This window comes from Camelus dromedarius, chromosome 15, assembly GCF_036321535.1.
Source record: "Camelus dromedarius isolate mCamDro1 chromosome 15, mCamDro1.pat, whole genome shotgun sequence".
In the NCBI taxonomy this organism is placed as follows: domain Eukaryota; kingdom Metazoa; phylum Chordata; class Mammalia; order Artiodactyla; family Camelidae; genus Camelus; species Camelus dromedarius.
In genome coordinates, this window is record NC_087450.1 from 586,730 (window position 1) to 600,786 (window position 14,057).

Sequence of the window (14,057 nt, forward strand, 5' to 3'; positions counted from 1 at the left end):
ACACACCACACACACACACCACACACACCACACACAGACACACAGACACACACACAGACACAGACACACACACACACACACACACACACACACACACACACACACACACACACACACACACACACACACACACACACACACCTTCACCCCCACCCCCCAAACCTCTGACAGCTTTCGTTTGTTTTCGGCCGACCGTCCCTCGATGAGGTACGAGTGCCTTGGCTGGGGCTGGGGGGGGGTGGAGTTCCTCCCTCCACAACGACCCCACACGGGCTCTGTTCTGGTCACCCGAGTCCTCTTCCAAGTCAGACCACAGGCCTCCATCACCCGGCGCGAGCACTCGGGGAAACAGTCACCATCCTCATCGCTCCGCTCCACCTCTACACGTGAAGAACTGTTCCCAGCCCACGGCACTCCACCCCACCCCACGCCCCGATGCCACCCACCGCAGTGGAGAGAAACGAGACGAATCCACAGACGTGCATCAATCCGATGAAGAAAACGACGGCCCTATTCCAAGGAAGCATAGATATCTAGGTAGGAGATTCATCGAGTACTATGGAGGCGGTGGGAAAGGGGGGGTTGCGGTGGGGAGGGTCTAGAGATCAGGCAGTACAGCCCATGCTTAGCATGCAAAAAATAAAGGTCCAGGGTTCAATCCCCAGCACCTACTCTTCAAAAATAACCCGAGAAGAAGCAAGACGGCGGAGTAGAAGGACGCTCGTAGCTCACCCTCTCCCACAAATACACCAAAACTCACATCGACGGACCCACTCGGCCAATCAGACCACCTGCGGAACTCCGACAGAACACCGCCCTCTTCGAAAGACAAAGACGCCCAAAATCTGGTAGGAGAAAAAGGAGAAAAGAAAGAGTCAAAAGCAAAACAGTGCGGAGGGACCGGCAGAGGAATAGGGCTCGTTCGCCAAACCTCCCCCTCTCCAACGGAGAGGCCGACGGGACGGTGGGGGAGCCTCCGAGTCTCTGATCTGCCCGGAGCGCCCCTTGACCGACCGATCCAAGTGAAACGGGCACAGAGGGTCCCCGCGACACCCAGCCCGAGTCGCAGGCCGGCAGCCGGGGGCCGGGACAGGCCGCACGAGCCGGGCAGAGGACCGTGTCGGCGGCACCACGCGCCGTGGCCGGGAGGGGATACAGAGCAGAACAACCCGCCCCCCCAACCCGTCCCATTACGGGGAAAGAAAGGCAAAGCAACACGGCCGGTGTGCCCTGGGGGGAGGGGCGCCGTAGCCTCCATCTCCTCAGACCCGCGGCGCCATCACCGGCCCTTCTCGCGAGAAGAGAGGCGGGGCGCAGCCACAGCCGCCATAGCCCCTGGCGCGCGGCGCGCAGCGCGCGGGCGGGGGCGGGAGCGGGGGCGGGGCCGAGACTCGAATCCGCACCCGGGGGCTCTGAAACCTCCTAGGCAGGACTGAGACTCGTTTTCAGCCTGAGGCAGATATTATATATCTGCCCCGGTACCTCAGAGAACTCGCGCCACCAAGACTAAGAAGGAGCCGAGTTTTGGAATGCAGCAGGGGCGGGGCGGTTCCACGGTCTTCCCCGAGCCCACCTACGGATAGAGGAGCGCCGACCCGAGGCGGAGCACACAGCCGCACAGAGCAGCGGAGCGACCGGCGCCGGGAGAGGGCAGGCGGCCAGCCACCCTCCCTCCTTCCCGGCAGGAACGCAGCATCCGAACGCCGGTGCCAGGAGGGGGCGCGATCTACTTGCCCACAGGCACCGAGGGCAGCACAGACGAGGGCGCCGACAGAGGGCCCGCGGAAAAAGCAAGCTGAGTTCACGAAACAGGGCGACGACAGAAAGACTTCTCGGTGAAACCGTTAAGAGCGCACCGTCTCCAGGAGAACACATCCTACAGTCGAGCGCTGCGTACACATCCTTTTTTTTTTTTCCTCTTTTTTTTTTTTTTTTTCGTTTCCTTTGTCTTTTTTAATCTCTTTTATATCGTTTTACCTTCTGTTACCTTTTTAACCTTTACTTTTGAACAGTCGTATACGTTACGGTTTTAATCCCTTTTAAATGTTTCATTTCAAGTCTTTTCATTATTATTATTTTTAAACATCCACCCCCTTCCTTTTTCATTCTCTTGGTTTTGATCTCCTGTTACTGGTTATTCACAGGTTTCAATATTGTTTCTCGATTTTTTTCCTCCTTTTTATTAAGGTTATTAAAAGACGTCTCAACTCGATCGCTATTCTGCTTCCACTTACTCTTCTATTCATGATTACACACCGTCTTCAAACCTTTTCTTTCTCCCGTCTTTTAAAATCCTCTGTTTTATCTTTTGTTAAAATCTGTTCTATTTCGATTACCTTTTAAAATTTACTTTTGAAACAATTGTATATTATTTTCTGATCTTTTCTATTTGTTTTTAAAGGCTTTTAGAAGACGTCTCAACTCAATTGCTATTCTGCTTCAACTTGCTCTTCTATTATTGATCGTACACTGTTTTCAAACCTTTTTTTCTCCATTCTTTTAACATCCTGCCCCCACCCCCCTCTCTCCCTCTCCCCCTCTGTCTCTGTCTCTGTCTCTCTCTCTCTCCCCCTATCCCCCTCTCTCTTTTAAAGTTTTATGCCTGCGTAGGCTTTCGATAAATACATAAACTCCTTAAGGACCCCAATAGATAACTGATACTCCTTAAGCCACAGTGCCAGAGAGATAGGAGCATTATGAAGAAGCAGAGGAACCACTCCCAATTAAAAGAGCCAGAGAAATTCCCTGAAAGCACGATCCATGAAATAGACGTGATGGCCTGCTCGATCAAGATTTCCAAAAAGGAGTGATCCAAGTCCTGAAGAACTCCAAGAGATAGTGTTGAGAGATATACTATACGTCAAAAACGAAATCGAAGCTATAAAGAAGAGTCAAGGAGAACTGGTCAACTCATTGGCTGAAATGAGAACTGGTCTAAAGGCTGTCCAAAGCAGGCTAGATCACGCAGAGGAACGAATAAGTGGCCTAGAAGGCAGGACAACAGAAGACCCCAATCAGAACAGCTGAGAGAAAAACCAATAAAGAACAACGAAAACCATCTAGGACCTAAGGGACCCTCGAAAGCGTGCCCATCTACGCACAATAGGGGTTCCAGAAGGGGAAGAAAGAACCAAGGGGACCGAAAAGGTATTCGAAGAAAGCATGACTGAAAATTTCCCAAATCTAAAGAAGGAATCAGATATCCAAGTCCAGGAGGCTCAGAGGGTACCCAACAGAAAGAACTCAAACAGGCCCACACCAAGACATAGGCTAATCAAGATGGCCAGAGTCAAGGATAAAGCAATGATCCTAAATGCCTTTAGGCAAGAGAAAAACAAAGAATGAGTTTCCAAGGGAACCCCCATAAGGCTCTCAGCGATTTCTCTACACAAACACTACAGGCCAGAAGGGAGTGGCAAGATCTATTGAAATTCTTGAATGAAAAACAAAACAAAACAAAACAAAACAAAACAAAACAAAACAAAACAAACAAAAGAAGCAGCCTAGGATACTCTATCCAGCAAAGCTATCCTTTAGAATAGAAGGGGAGGTAAAGAACTTCACAGACAAGCAAAAACGAAAGAGTTTAGCAACACTGAACCCATGCTAAAAGAAACATCAACAGGTCTACTCTAAATAGAGAAGGAGGATGGTACAAAAATGAGACCACTCATCACCGGAAAGGTGATCACTACCATTCATTCCAAACGGAATAAACACAAAATTGTAAAAAGAAGACATCTAAATCATTAAGAGTGGCAGAGGAAGCAAGAAAATAATAGAGACTTTTTTTTTCCCCCCTCTCCTTCCTTTCTTTCTCTTTTAGATGGGTTTGAGATTCTATTACTATCTGTTTCATACAAACAGTTATAGCCATAGGTGAATAGACTTCCAAACAGGGTCAACCGAACTCCAAAACGTAGAAGTGAGTCACAGAAGCCAACTAAAGGCTAACTAAAGGCGGGGGGTGGGGGGGAAGCATGGAGATGAAACAACATGCTATCGAAAAACCAATGGGTGAATGATGAAATCAAAGTTGAAATAAACAAAAAACCCAACAACAACAACAACAACAACAACAACAACAGCAAAGAGAACATTGATACAAATGAAAATGAAAACCCAACCACCCAAAACTTATGGGACGCAGCCAAGGCTGCACTAAGGGGGAACTTATAGCGATACAGGCCTTCCTCAAAAATGAAGAATGATCTCAAAGAAACAATCGAACCCACCAGCTGAAAGAACTAAAAAAAGAAGAGCAGAAACACCCAAAAGTCAGCAGAAGGAAGGAAATCCTAAAGATCAGGAAATCATAGAGTAGAGGTTAAAATAAAAAGAGAGAAGAAAGAAAGAAAGAAAGAAAGAAAGAAAGAAAGAAAGAAAGAAAGAAAGAAAGAAAGAAAGAAAGAAAGAAAGAAAGAAAGAAAGAAAAGAAAGAAAGAAGGAAAGAAAGAAGGAAAGAAAGAAAGAGGGAGGGAGGGAGGGAGGGAGGGAGGGAGGGAGGGAGGAAGGAAGGAAGGAAGGAAGAAAGAAAGGAAGAAAGAAAGGAAGAAAGGAAGAAGAAGAAGGAAGGAAGGAAGGAAGAAGGAAGGAAGGAAGAAAGAAAGAAAGTAAGAAAGAAAGGAAGGAAGGAAGAAGAAAGAAAAGAAAGAAAGAAAGAAAGAAAGAAAGAAAGAAAGAAAGAAAGAAAGAAAGAAAGAAAGAAAGAAGAAAGAAAGAAAGAAAGAAAGAAAAAGAAAGAAAGAAAGAAAGAAAGAAAGAAAGAAAGAAAGAAAGAAAGAAAGAAGAAGGAAAGAAAGAAAGAGGGAGGGAGGGAGGGAGGGAGGGAGGGAGGGAGGAAGGAAGGAAGGAAGGAAGAAAGAAAGGAAGAAAGAAAGGAAGAAAGAAAGGAAGAAAGGAAGGAAGGAAGGAAGGAAGGAAGGAAGGAAGAAGGAAGGAAGAAGAAAGAAAGTAAGAAAGAAAGGAAGGAAGGAAGGAAGGAAGGAAGAAAGAAAGAAAGAAAGAAAGAAGAAAAGAAAGAAAGAAAGAAGAAAGAAAGAAAGAAAAGAAAGAAAGAAAGAAAGAAAGAAAGAAAGAAAGAAAGAAAGAAAGAAAGAAAGAAAGAAGGAAAGAAAGAAAGAGGGAGGGAGGGAGGGAGGGAGGGAGGGAGGAGGGAGAAGGAAGGAAGGAAGGAAGAAAGAAAGGAAGAAAGAAAGGAAGAAAGAAAGGAAGAAAGGAAGGAAGGAAGGAAGGAAGGAAGGAAGGAAGGAAGGAAGGAAGAAAGAAAGAAAGTAAGAAAGAAAGGAAGGAAGGAAGGAAGGAAGGAAGAAAGAAAGAAAGAAAGAAAGAAAGAAAGAAAGAAAGAAAAAAGAAAGAAAAAGAAAGAAAGAAAGAAAGAAAGAAAGAAAGAAAGAAAGAAAGAAAGAAAGAAAGAAAGAAAGATAGAAAGGAAACATGAAAACAAACGACAAAACCCACCACCAAAGGGAAATCAAGTTGTAGAACTACTCTGGGGTTTAAACACAAAAACTAAAACACCGTAGAAAAAGCACAACCGCAGCCCATCAGGGGTTCCTCTCCTCAACAGTCCAAGAACTCGGTCAACTCCACCTCCTAGAAGCCAGAAAACCAGGGATGAAACACACGCAGGAGATCCAAACGGACGTTTTCAGTTTAAAAGAAAAGAAAAATTTATTTTTTTCCTCCCCCAAATGGGGGAGGGGGCGAGGGGGAGGATGGAGCGTAGAACTCAGCGGCAGAGTGCCTGCCCAGCACGCGCGAGGTCCAGGGTTCGATCTTCAGGACTTCCGTTCAAGTCAATAAGGAAGTCGGTAAGTCAGGCAATCACTAAGTCAGGCAACAAACCAGCAAAAGAAACGAATTACCTCCCCTCCCCGAATAAACAAACAACCACCGAAAGCAACAACAGCAGCAAGGACCAAAAAAAAAAAAGGCCTAAATAAATAAATAAATGTAAGTAAGTAAATAAATAAATAAGTAAACAAACAAACACAATTTAAAAAAGGGTAAAAACGCACAGATTTCCTTTTCTAAGTGATATCCGGACAGGCCCAGAACCTGGAATCTCGACAGCAAGTTCCAAAAACAAGCAGAAAGTGCCTGCTCCTGACGGAACACGTGATAGATACCACCGTTCGAGATGGGGCCGGGTGGGCAGGCTGGCGGGCGGACACAGAGCTCTCGACTCATACCTGACAGAATCCGCTCTCCGACAGAAGACAGAAGGCAACACGAATTTAACAACCTTTTATTATAGATACTCTTATCAAAATGGGTATAGAGCAACATATCTCGAGAGAGTAAAAGCTTCTTATGACAAAACTACAGCCAGTATAATACTCAATGGTGAAAAGTTGAAAGCCTTCCCACTAAAATGTGGAACAAGAAAAGAATTTTGTGTCTCACCACTTCTATTCAGTATAGCATTGGAACTTCTAGCCACAGCAATTAGACAAGGAAATTAAAACAGTTCCAAACTGGAAGAGAAGAGGTAAAATTGTCATTATACATGGATGACATAATACTATATATAGAAAACCCTAAAAGCTCCACACAAAGACTACTAGAGCTGATAAAAGAAACTGGCAAAGTAGCAGGATACAAGATTAACATCCATAAGTCAGAGGCATGTCTTTACACTAACAGTGAAATATCAGAAAGGAAATTAAAGAAATAATTCCTTTTAAGACTATATCAAAAAAAAAAAAAACTTAGGAATAAATCTGACCAACAAAGTTAAAGACTTATATGTGGAGAATTACAAAATGCTAAGGAAATTAAAACGATTTAAAGAAATGTAAAGATATCCCATATTCTTGGGATTGGAAAAATTAATTTTGTTAAAATGACCATATACCCAAAGCAATCTACAGATTTACTGTGATTCATATCAAACTACCCAGGACTTATTTCACAGAACTAGAACACATCATACTAAAATTTATATGGAATCAAAATAGACCCAGAGCTGCCTAAGCATTACTGAAGAAAAAGAACAAAGCTGGAGAAATAATCCTTCCAGGCTTCAGACAATACTACAGAGCTACACTAATCAAATCAGCATGGTACTGGAACAAAAACAGGCATATGGATCAATGGAAGAGCATAGAGATCCCAGAAATCATTCCACAAACTTTTGGTCAATTAATCTTTGACAAAGGAGGCAAGAACATACAATGGAATAATGACAGTCTCTTCTGTCAGTGGTATTGGGAAAACTGAACAGCTGCATGTAAATCAATGAAGTTAGAATACTCCCTCACACCATACACAAAGAGAAACTCAAAAAGACTTATAACTTTAAACATAAGACAAGGTACTATAAACCTCTTAGAGGAAATCATAGGCAAAACATTATCCCACATAAATCTCAGTAATGTTCTCCTGGATATTCTACCCAAGCAATTGAAATAGAAGCAAAAATAAACAAATGGGACCTATCTAGTTAAACTTATAATTTTTGTCACAGCAAAGTAAACCATAAACAAAACAAGGAGACAACCTACAGAATGGGAGAAAATATTTGTAAAAGATGAATTTGACAAGGGCTTAATCTCCAGGATATATATGCAGCTCATACAACTTCATAAGAAAAAATCATAACCAATTAAAAAATGGGCAGAAGATCTAAGCAAGCAATTCTCCAAAGAAGACATACAAATGGACAAAAGGCACATGAAAAAATGCTCAATATCAGTAATTATCAAAGAAATGCAAGTCGAAAGTACAATGAGGTATCACCTCACAACAGTCTGAATGGTCATCATTCAAACGTCCACAAAGAATAAATGCTGGAGAGGATTTGGAGGAAAAGGAATCCTCTATACCATTAGTGGGAATGTAGTTTGGTGCAGCCATTGTGGAAAACAGTATGAAGAGTCTTCAAAAGACTAAAAATACACTTACCATCTGATCCAGCAATCCCATTCCTGGGCTATGTCCAGAGGGAACCTTCATTCAAAAAGATACATGCACCCCAATTTTCATAGCAGCACTATTTACAATAGACAAGACATTGAAACAACCTAAATGTCCACTAACAGATAACTGGAAAGAAGTTGTGGTATATTTATACAATAGAATACTACTCAGTCATAAAAAAAGAATACAATAATGCAATTTGCAGCAACTTGGATTAACCTGGAAAATGCTATTCTAAGTGAAGTAAATCAGAAAGAGAGAAACATTCCATATGATATCTCTTAAATGTGGAATCAAACAAACAAACAAAAAGGCTAACTTATTTACAAAACCAAAACAGACTTATTTACAACACCAAAACAGACTCACAGACATAGTAAACAAACTTACGGTTACCAAGTGGATAAGGATGTGGAAAGGGATAAATTAAAGTTTGAGATTTGCAGATACTAGTTACTGTACATAAAATAGATAAACAACAAGTTTATACTGTATAGCACAGGAAACTCTATTCAATATATTGTAGTAACTTATAGTTAAAAATAATATGAAAATGAAGATATGTTGTTCCTATATTATTGAACTATTGTGATGTACACCAGAAATTGACACAACATTGTAAACTCACTATACTTAAATAAAAGTATATTTTTAAAAATGGGCAGAAGACAGATATTTCTTCTAAATAGACATTTCTCCAAGGAAGACATACAGATGGCTAACAGGCACACGAAAAAATGCTCAATATCACTAATTATTAGGGAAATGCAAATCAAAACTACTATGAAGTTTCACCTATTACCAGCCAGAATGGCCATCATTCAAAAGTCCACAAATGATAAACGCTGCAGAGGATGTGGTGAAAAGGGCACCCTCCTACATTGTTGGTGGGAATGTAAATTGGTGTAGCCACTTTAAAGGACAATATGGAAGTTAATTTAAAAATTACTTGTTACCATGTGATCCAGCAATCCTACTCCTGGGCACATATCTAGAGAAAAATATAATTCAAAAAGACACAGGCACCCCAATGTTCACAGCAGTACTATTTACAACAGCCAAGACATAGAAACAACCTAAATGTCCATTGATAGATGACTGGATAAAAATTGTGATAAATTTTTACAATGGAATCCTACTCAACTATATATATATATATATATATATATATATATATATATATATAAGTTGTATATAATGTGTATATATAATATCATTTGCAGCAACATGGATGACCTGGAGATCATCATTATAAGTGAATCAAGCCAGAAATAGAAAATTTCTACATTTGTAAGTGGAATCTTAAAAAAAAAAAAAAAGACACAAATGAACTCACCTGCAAAACAGAAACAGACTGACAGACATTGAAAACAAACTTATGGTACCCAGGGATGAAAGGGAGTGGTAAAGGATAAATTGGGAGTTTGAAATTTGCATATACTAACTACTATATATAAAACAAATAACAAGTTCATACTGTAAAGCACAGGGAACTATTCAATATCTTACAGTGACCTATAATGAAAAAGAATATGAAGACAAAAATATGTATGTATATGTATATATATGACTGAAACATTATGAACACCACAAATTACACAACATTGTAAAATGACTATATTTCAATTAAAAAAATGCATAAACATAATAAGAGAATAGCATATGAAATACAATTTAGGGACCTGTGGAAATTATTGAAGATCTGGAGAGACCAGCTTCAGTAAGATTAAGTCGAGAGGTTTCTATTACCTTTTCACAGATAGACCGAATGAAGATACAAAGCAGACAATAGTAACTAATGTTTGGAGACCACAGAGAAAATGGAGAGGGGTTAGGCTGGGGCCACCGTTCAGTACAGAAGTCTCATGGGCTTCTGGCTTATGCTTCTGAATTGAATGTCCTATGCCTTTTAATGAACATCTGAGTTGTACAGAGATGAGAGAGGTTACACCTGCAGACCCTGAATTCACAGTGAAGCCTGTTTAGTCCTGCAGTATTCTGAGCATTGCTGGAAGGCTCTCTGTCATTTTAATAATAACAGATTTATCACTTTGTTTATTGAGCATTTGCTATATAGAAGGCACTTTACATATTAACTCACTGGAATTCTTTAAATTCCTAAATAATTGTTGAGTCGTTTCACAGATGAGAAACTTGAGGTTTCTATCAGGCTGATCTATCCACAGTTATAGTTAAGAATCAGCAGTCTGTTGACACTGTCTGCCTTATGCACTTAAAATTAGTGAAAAATACAGCTTTGTTACATGTTTTCAAAATTTATAATAATCAATAAAGAGTCATGAGTTTATCTGAGCATGTCCAGGGTATTTCACACTATACCTCATGTGATAATTTTGTCAATAAACATTTGTTGTTTTCCAGTGTCTATATATCCCTGATTGTATCTGAAGGATATAAAAAAGTCAGCACAGAAACAGCAAACAAGGTCTGAGCCAACTGTACACAAAGTCCCCTTGCCCAGCAGCATCATGTCAACTCTCTGCACACAGAGCTCTTCAGGGAAGCCCCATCAGAACCCGAGTATCTGTGAACTTTTACAAAATAGTGACCTGAATGATGTGGTGTGGATTTCCATCAAGAATTACAGGCTTTTGTGGATTCATCCCAGAGAAAATTCTTCAGAGATGTGGTGCTAGAAAACTTCAGCCATCTGGTCTCAGTGAGTCTGTCAGCAAAGACTTCTTTACTTAAGTATCCAGACAAGCTTCCACATACCTCAGACCTCAATCAGCCCCCATTCATGTCTGGTCAAAGCCACGGCAGCTGTCTGAAGGTGTTTACATCTAGTTTGTCCATCACTACACTGGTGCCTTCCTGATCATGATTCTTGTACTCAGTTCTTTCTTGTATTCAATCTCTAAGACACAAAACAGTGCTGGAAAGTCAGTGATTATTTCTTGCATGAATGAGTAAGTGGATTAAAGATTTACTAAGTAAATGTAATACTGTAAGCATTAAGCTGTGCAAATTAAAATAACATAGTAGAAAGAGCGGACATTTCCCTTTTCTACATAGAAAAATTTCTCTGGTGGAGCTAACATTTATTGGATTGCTTTTGACAAAAAAATATAGTTCAATCAACTGTGGAGTCATCTAGTTCCTTTCTAGTTGAAAACACTGAGCATTCTTAACTCTGTCTTTGCTCTCAGATCTCTCTGCACTGGCAACAAAAGAGTCCCACTATCTTGTCTTGGAATCAGAGTGATCTTTCTGCTCTGGTGAAACCGTGAATGTTTTCAGTTTTCAAGATGTTTTTCTTCCAGCAGATATTCCTATGGCTTAGTGTAGACTGAGCTGGAAATAAAAATCAACTTCCAGCTTCTCTCTGGAAGGAGCTAGACTGCACATCTATCTCATGGGCTGACCCTACCAGCTGCTGTCCAAAGTCTACATTCTAACTCACTCCTCTCCCTGGAAGCTGGCAGGGCCCTCTGTGAGCTTGAGCTGGCAGGGGGGTAATCCCTGCAGCTTCTGCCCCTCACTTGACCCAGCCAAAACTACCACGGCCCAGCTTCTCCCTGGAAGGAGTCTGACTGCACATCCAGCACCCTGACTTTTCCAGCTACTGCCTGACTCTGTCCTCTAGCTTGTATGTCACTTAGAGCAAATGGAGCCCAGCACTCATTAGTTTCCTGGAGTCTGGAGAACAAAGTGGCAGTTCCTCATGGCCCTGCAGGCTTTCCCACAACTACCCACCCTGGCTTGCTCCAGCAATAGAGACCAGCTCCTACCTTCTCTACAGACAGTGTCAGGCTACACATGCAGTGCCCCAGCTTGTCCAATTGCTGCCTGAGGGCTGGCTTCTAATTTGCCTCTCCTGGGGCACTGACAGTACCTCAGTCTCCTGGGAGCACCTAAAAAAGGCACTATGAGCAAGAACAAGGTTTGAGAGGCACCTAGAAACTGGCTGGGCTGACTTGTGCCAAACATTTCTGACGTAAGGCAAGACTCTGAAGATTGGGAGAGAAGGCTATTTGGTCTAAGGCAAATAAACTAACATGGAGTCAAGAAAAATGAAGAAATAATGAATATACCCTAAGAAAAAAAAAAACCAAAATGAAAACAAAGATACACTCCAAAAACAATGACTGTATGATATGGAGATAAGCGATATACCCAACAGAAAATTCAAAATAGTGTTCCTAAAGATTCTTTCTGAGGTCAAAGGAGTAATGTATGAAAAAAAAAAGGGGGGGGGGAAATAAATAAAATCATGTGAAAATAGTTTAAAGGAATTATGTAACATCAATCAGTCCAAAGACAAAATATTGGAGGGCCAAGAGGAAGACAGAAAGAAGCAGAAAATATATAGAGATAAATCATATCTGAATTTTGTTCCAAACCTGAGGAATAAAACAGACATCCAGGTCCAGAAACCCCAAAGGACATCAAGTAAGAGAATTCAAATTGAATCACACCAAGACACTATAATCAAATTGTCAGAAGTTCAAGACAAATAGAGACTGTTGAAAGCAGCAAGAGAAAAATCAACTTGTTATATAAATACAACGTAATTCACATAAAGCTACCACTTGATATTTTCAGGAGAAACTTTGGAGGCCAGAAAAGACTGAGACAACATAAACCAAAATATTGCAAGGTAAAGAAAAACTGCCAACTAAGAATACTACACCTGTCCACAAAAGAAAAAAAAAGAAAAAAAAGAAAAAGAAAAAGAGAGAGACAGAGAAAGAATTTCTCAGACAACCACACCTAAAGGAATTTAGCAAGAACTTTCTTAAAAGAAATGTTAGAGGGAAGTCTTCAAGTTGGAAGAAAAGGATACTAAACAGCAACACAAGAGCAGAAGACAAACTGAAACTTAATGGTAAAGGTAAATATATACAGAAAAACAGAATACTCTATTACTATAATGATGGTAGCAAATTGCTACTAATACTACTATAAAAGTTAAAAGATGAAAGATTTAAAATAACTATAACTAAATTAGATTGCTAGATACATAATAGAAGTAGATGTATGTAAACTGTGATATCAGTAGCATATAATATGAATGGAGAGATAGAGGCATCTTATGTGCAAGTGAAATTAAGTTGCTGTCAACTTAAAATAGGCTGTTATAACTAACAGGTATTGCAAACAAGCCCCTCGGTAACCACAAAGAATATACCTGTGGTAGAGAACAAAAAAAGAGAAAAGAAATAAAAACATATTAATACCAAAAACAATGGAACACAAAAGAAGACATGAAAAGAAAAAGAGAAAAACTGCAAGACAAACAGAAAACAGTTCAAAAATGACAACAGTAAGTCATTCTTGAGCAAATATTATTTTAGCTGTAAATGGGCTAAACCCCCTAATAAAAAGATACATAGTGGCTGAATGGATTTAAAAGCCAAGATCCACCTATATGTTGTCTACAAGAATTCATCTTAGATTTAAGGACACACATAGGCTGAAAGTAAAGTGATGGTAAAAGATATTCCATGAAAATGGTGACCGAAACAAAGCAGGAGTGGCTATTATACTTGTCCCAGACAAATGTGACTTTTAGCCAAAAATGGGACAAAAAAATGTATTATGTAATTATAACCATGTCAATTCACTAGGAAGGTATAACAATTGCAATTATTTATACACATCTAATATCAGATCATCTAAATATGTAAAGCAAACATTGACAGATGTGAAAGGAGAAATTTAATGCAATACAATAGTAAGCATTTCTATATCTGATTTTCAACAGTGGATAGAACATTGAGACAGAAATCAATAAACAACCAGTGGACCTAAACAACACTTTAGACAAATGGACCTAACAGACATACACAGAACTTTTCATCCAGTTGCAGAATAATTCACACTTTTTTCAAGTGAAAACAAAATATTTTCCAGGATAGATCACATGTTATGTCACAAAAGGGACCTTACAAATTGAAGAAGACTGACATCATACCGAGAATCTTTTGTTGCACAATGAAATGAAACTAGAAATCAATTACAGCACAAAATTAAAAAACTCCACAAATATGAGGAAACTAAATAACACAATCTCAAAAACCACTGGGTCAAAGGCAAAATCAAGAGAACTGCTGATTATAAAATTTGAATTTGAGAAAGCATAACTCACTTCTTCTCTCTAAGACTTTTAG

At 40.2% G+C, this 14,057-nt stretch overlaps 1 long non-coding RNA gene across 8 annotated transcripts in view; it reads right to left on the bottom strand.

Moving 5' to 3' along the window:
* Window positions 1–14,057, bottom strand: part of LOC116151857 (uncharacterized) — a 32,266-nt gene that overhangs the window by 2,330 nt on the left and 15,879 nt on the right. For 2 of the 8 annotated variants that reach the window (XR_010384065.1, XR_010384068.1), the window contains one exon: window positions 447–845. The exons of 1 other annotated variant lie outside the window; for it this stretch is intronic. This is a non-coding gene — a long non-coding RNA (uncharacterized LOC116151857). Of the gene's footprint in view, window positions 1–446; window positions 846–5,520; window positions 5,830–10,659; window positions 10,802–14,057 lie in introns of all 8 variants that reach the window. 5 more of the 8 variants (XR_010384071.1, XR_010384072.1, XR_010384066.1 and 2 more) reach the window with 5 other exon arrangements.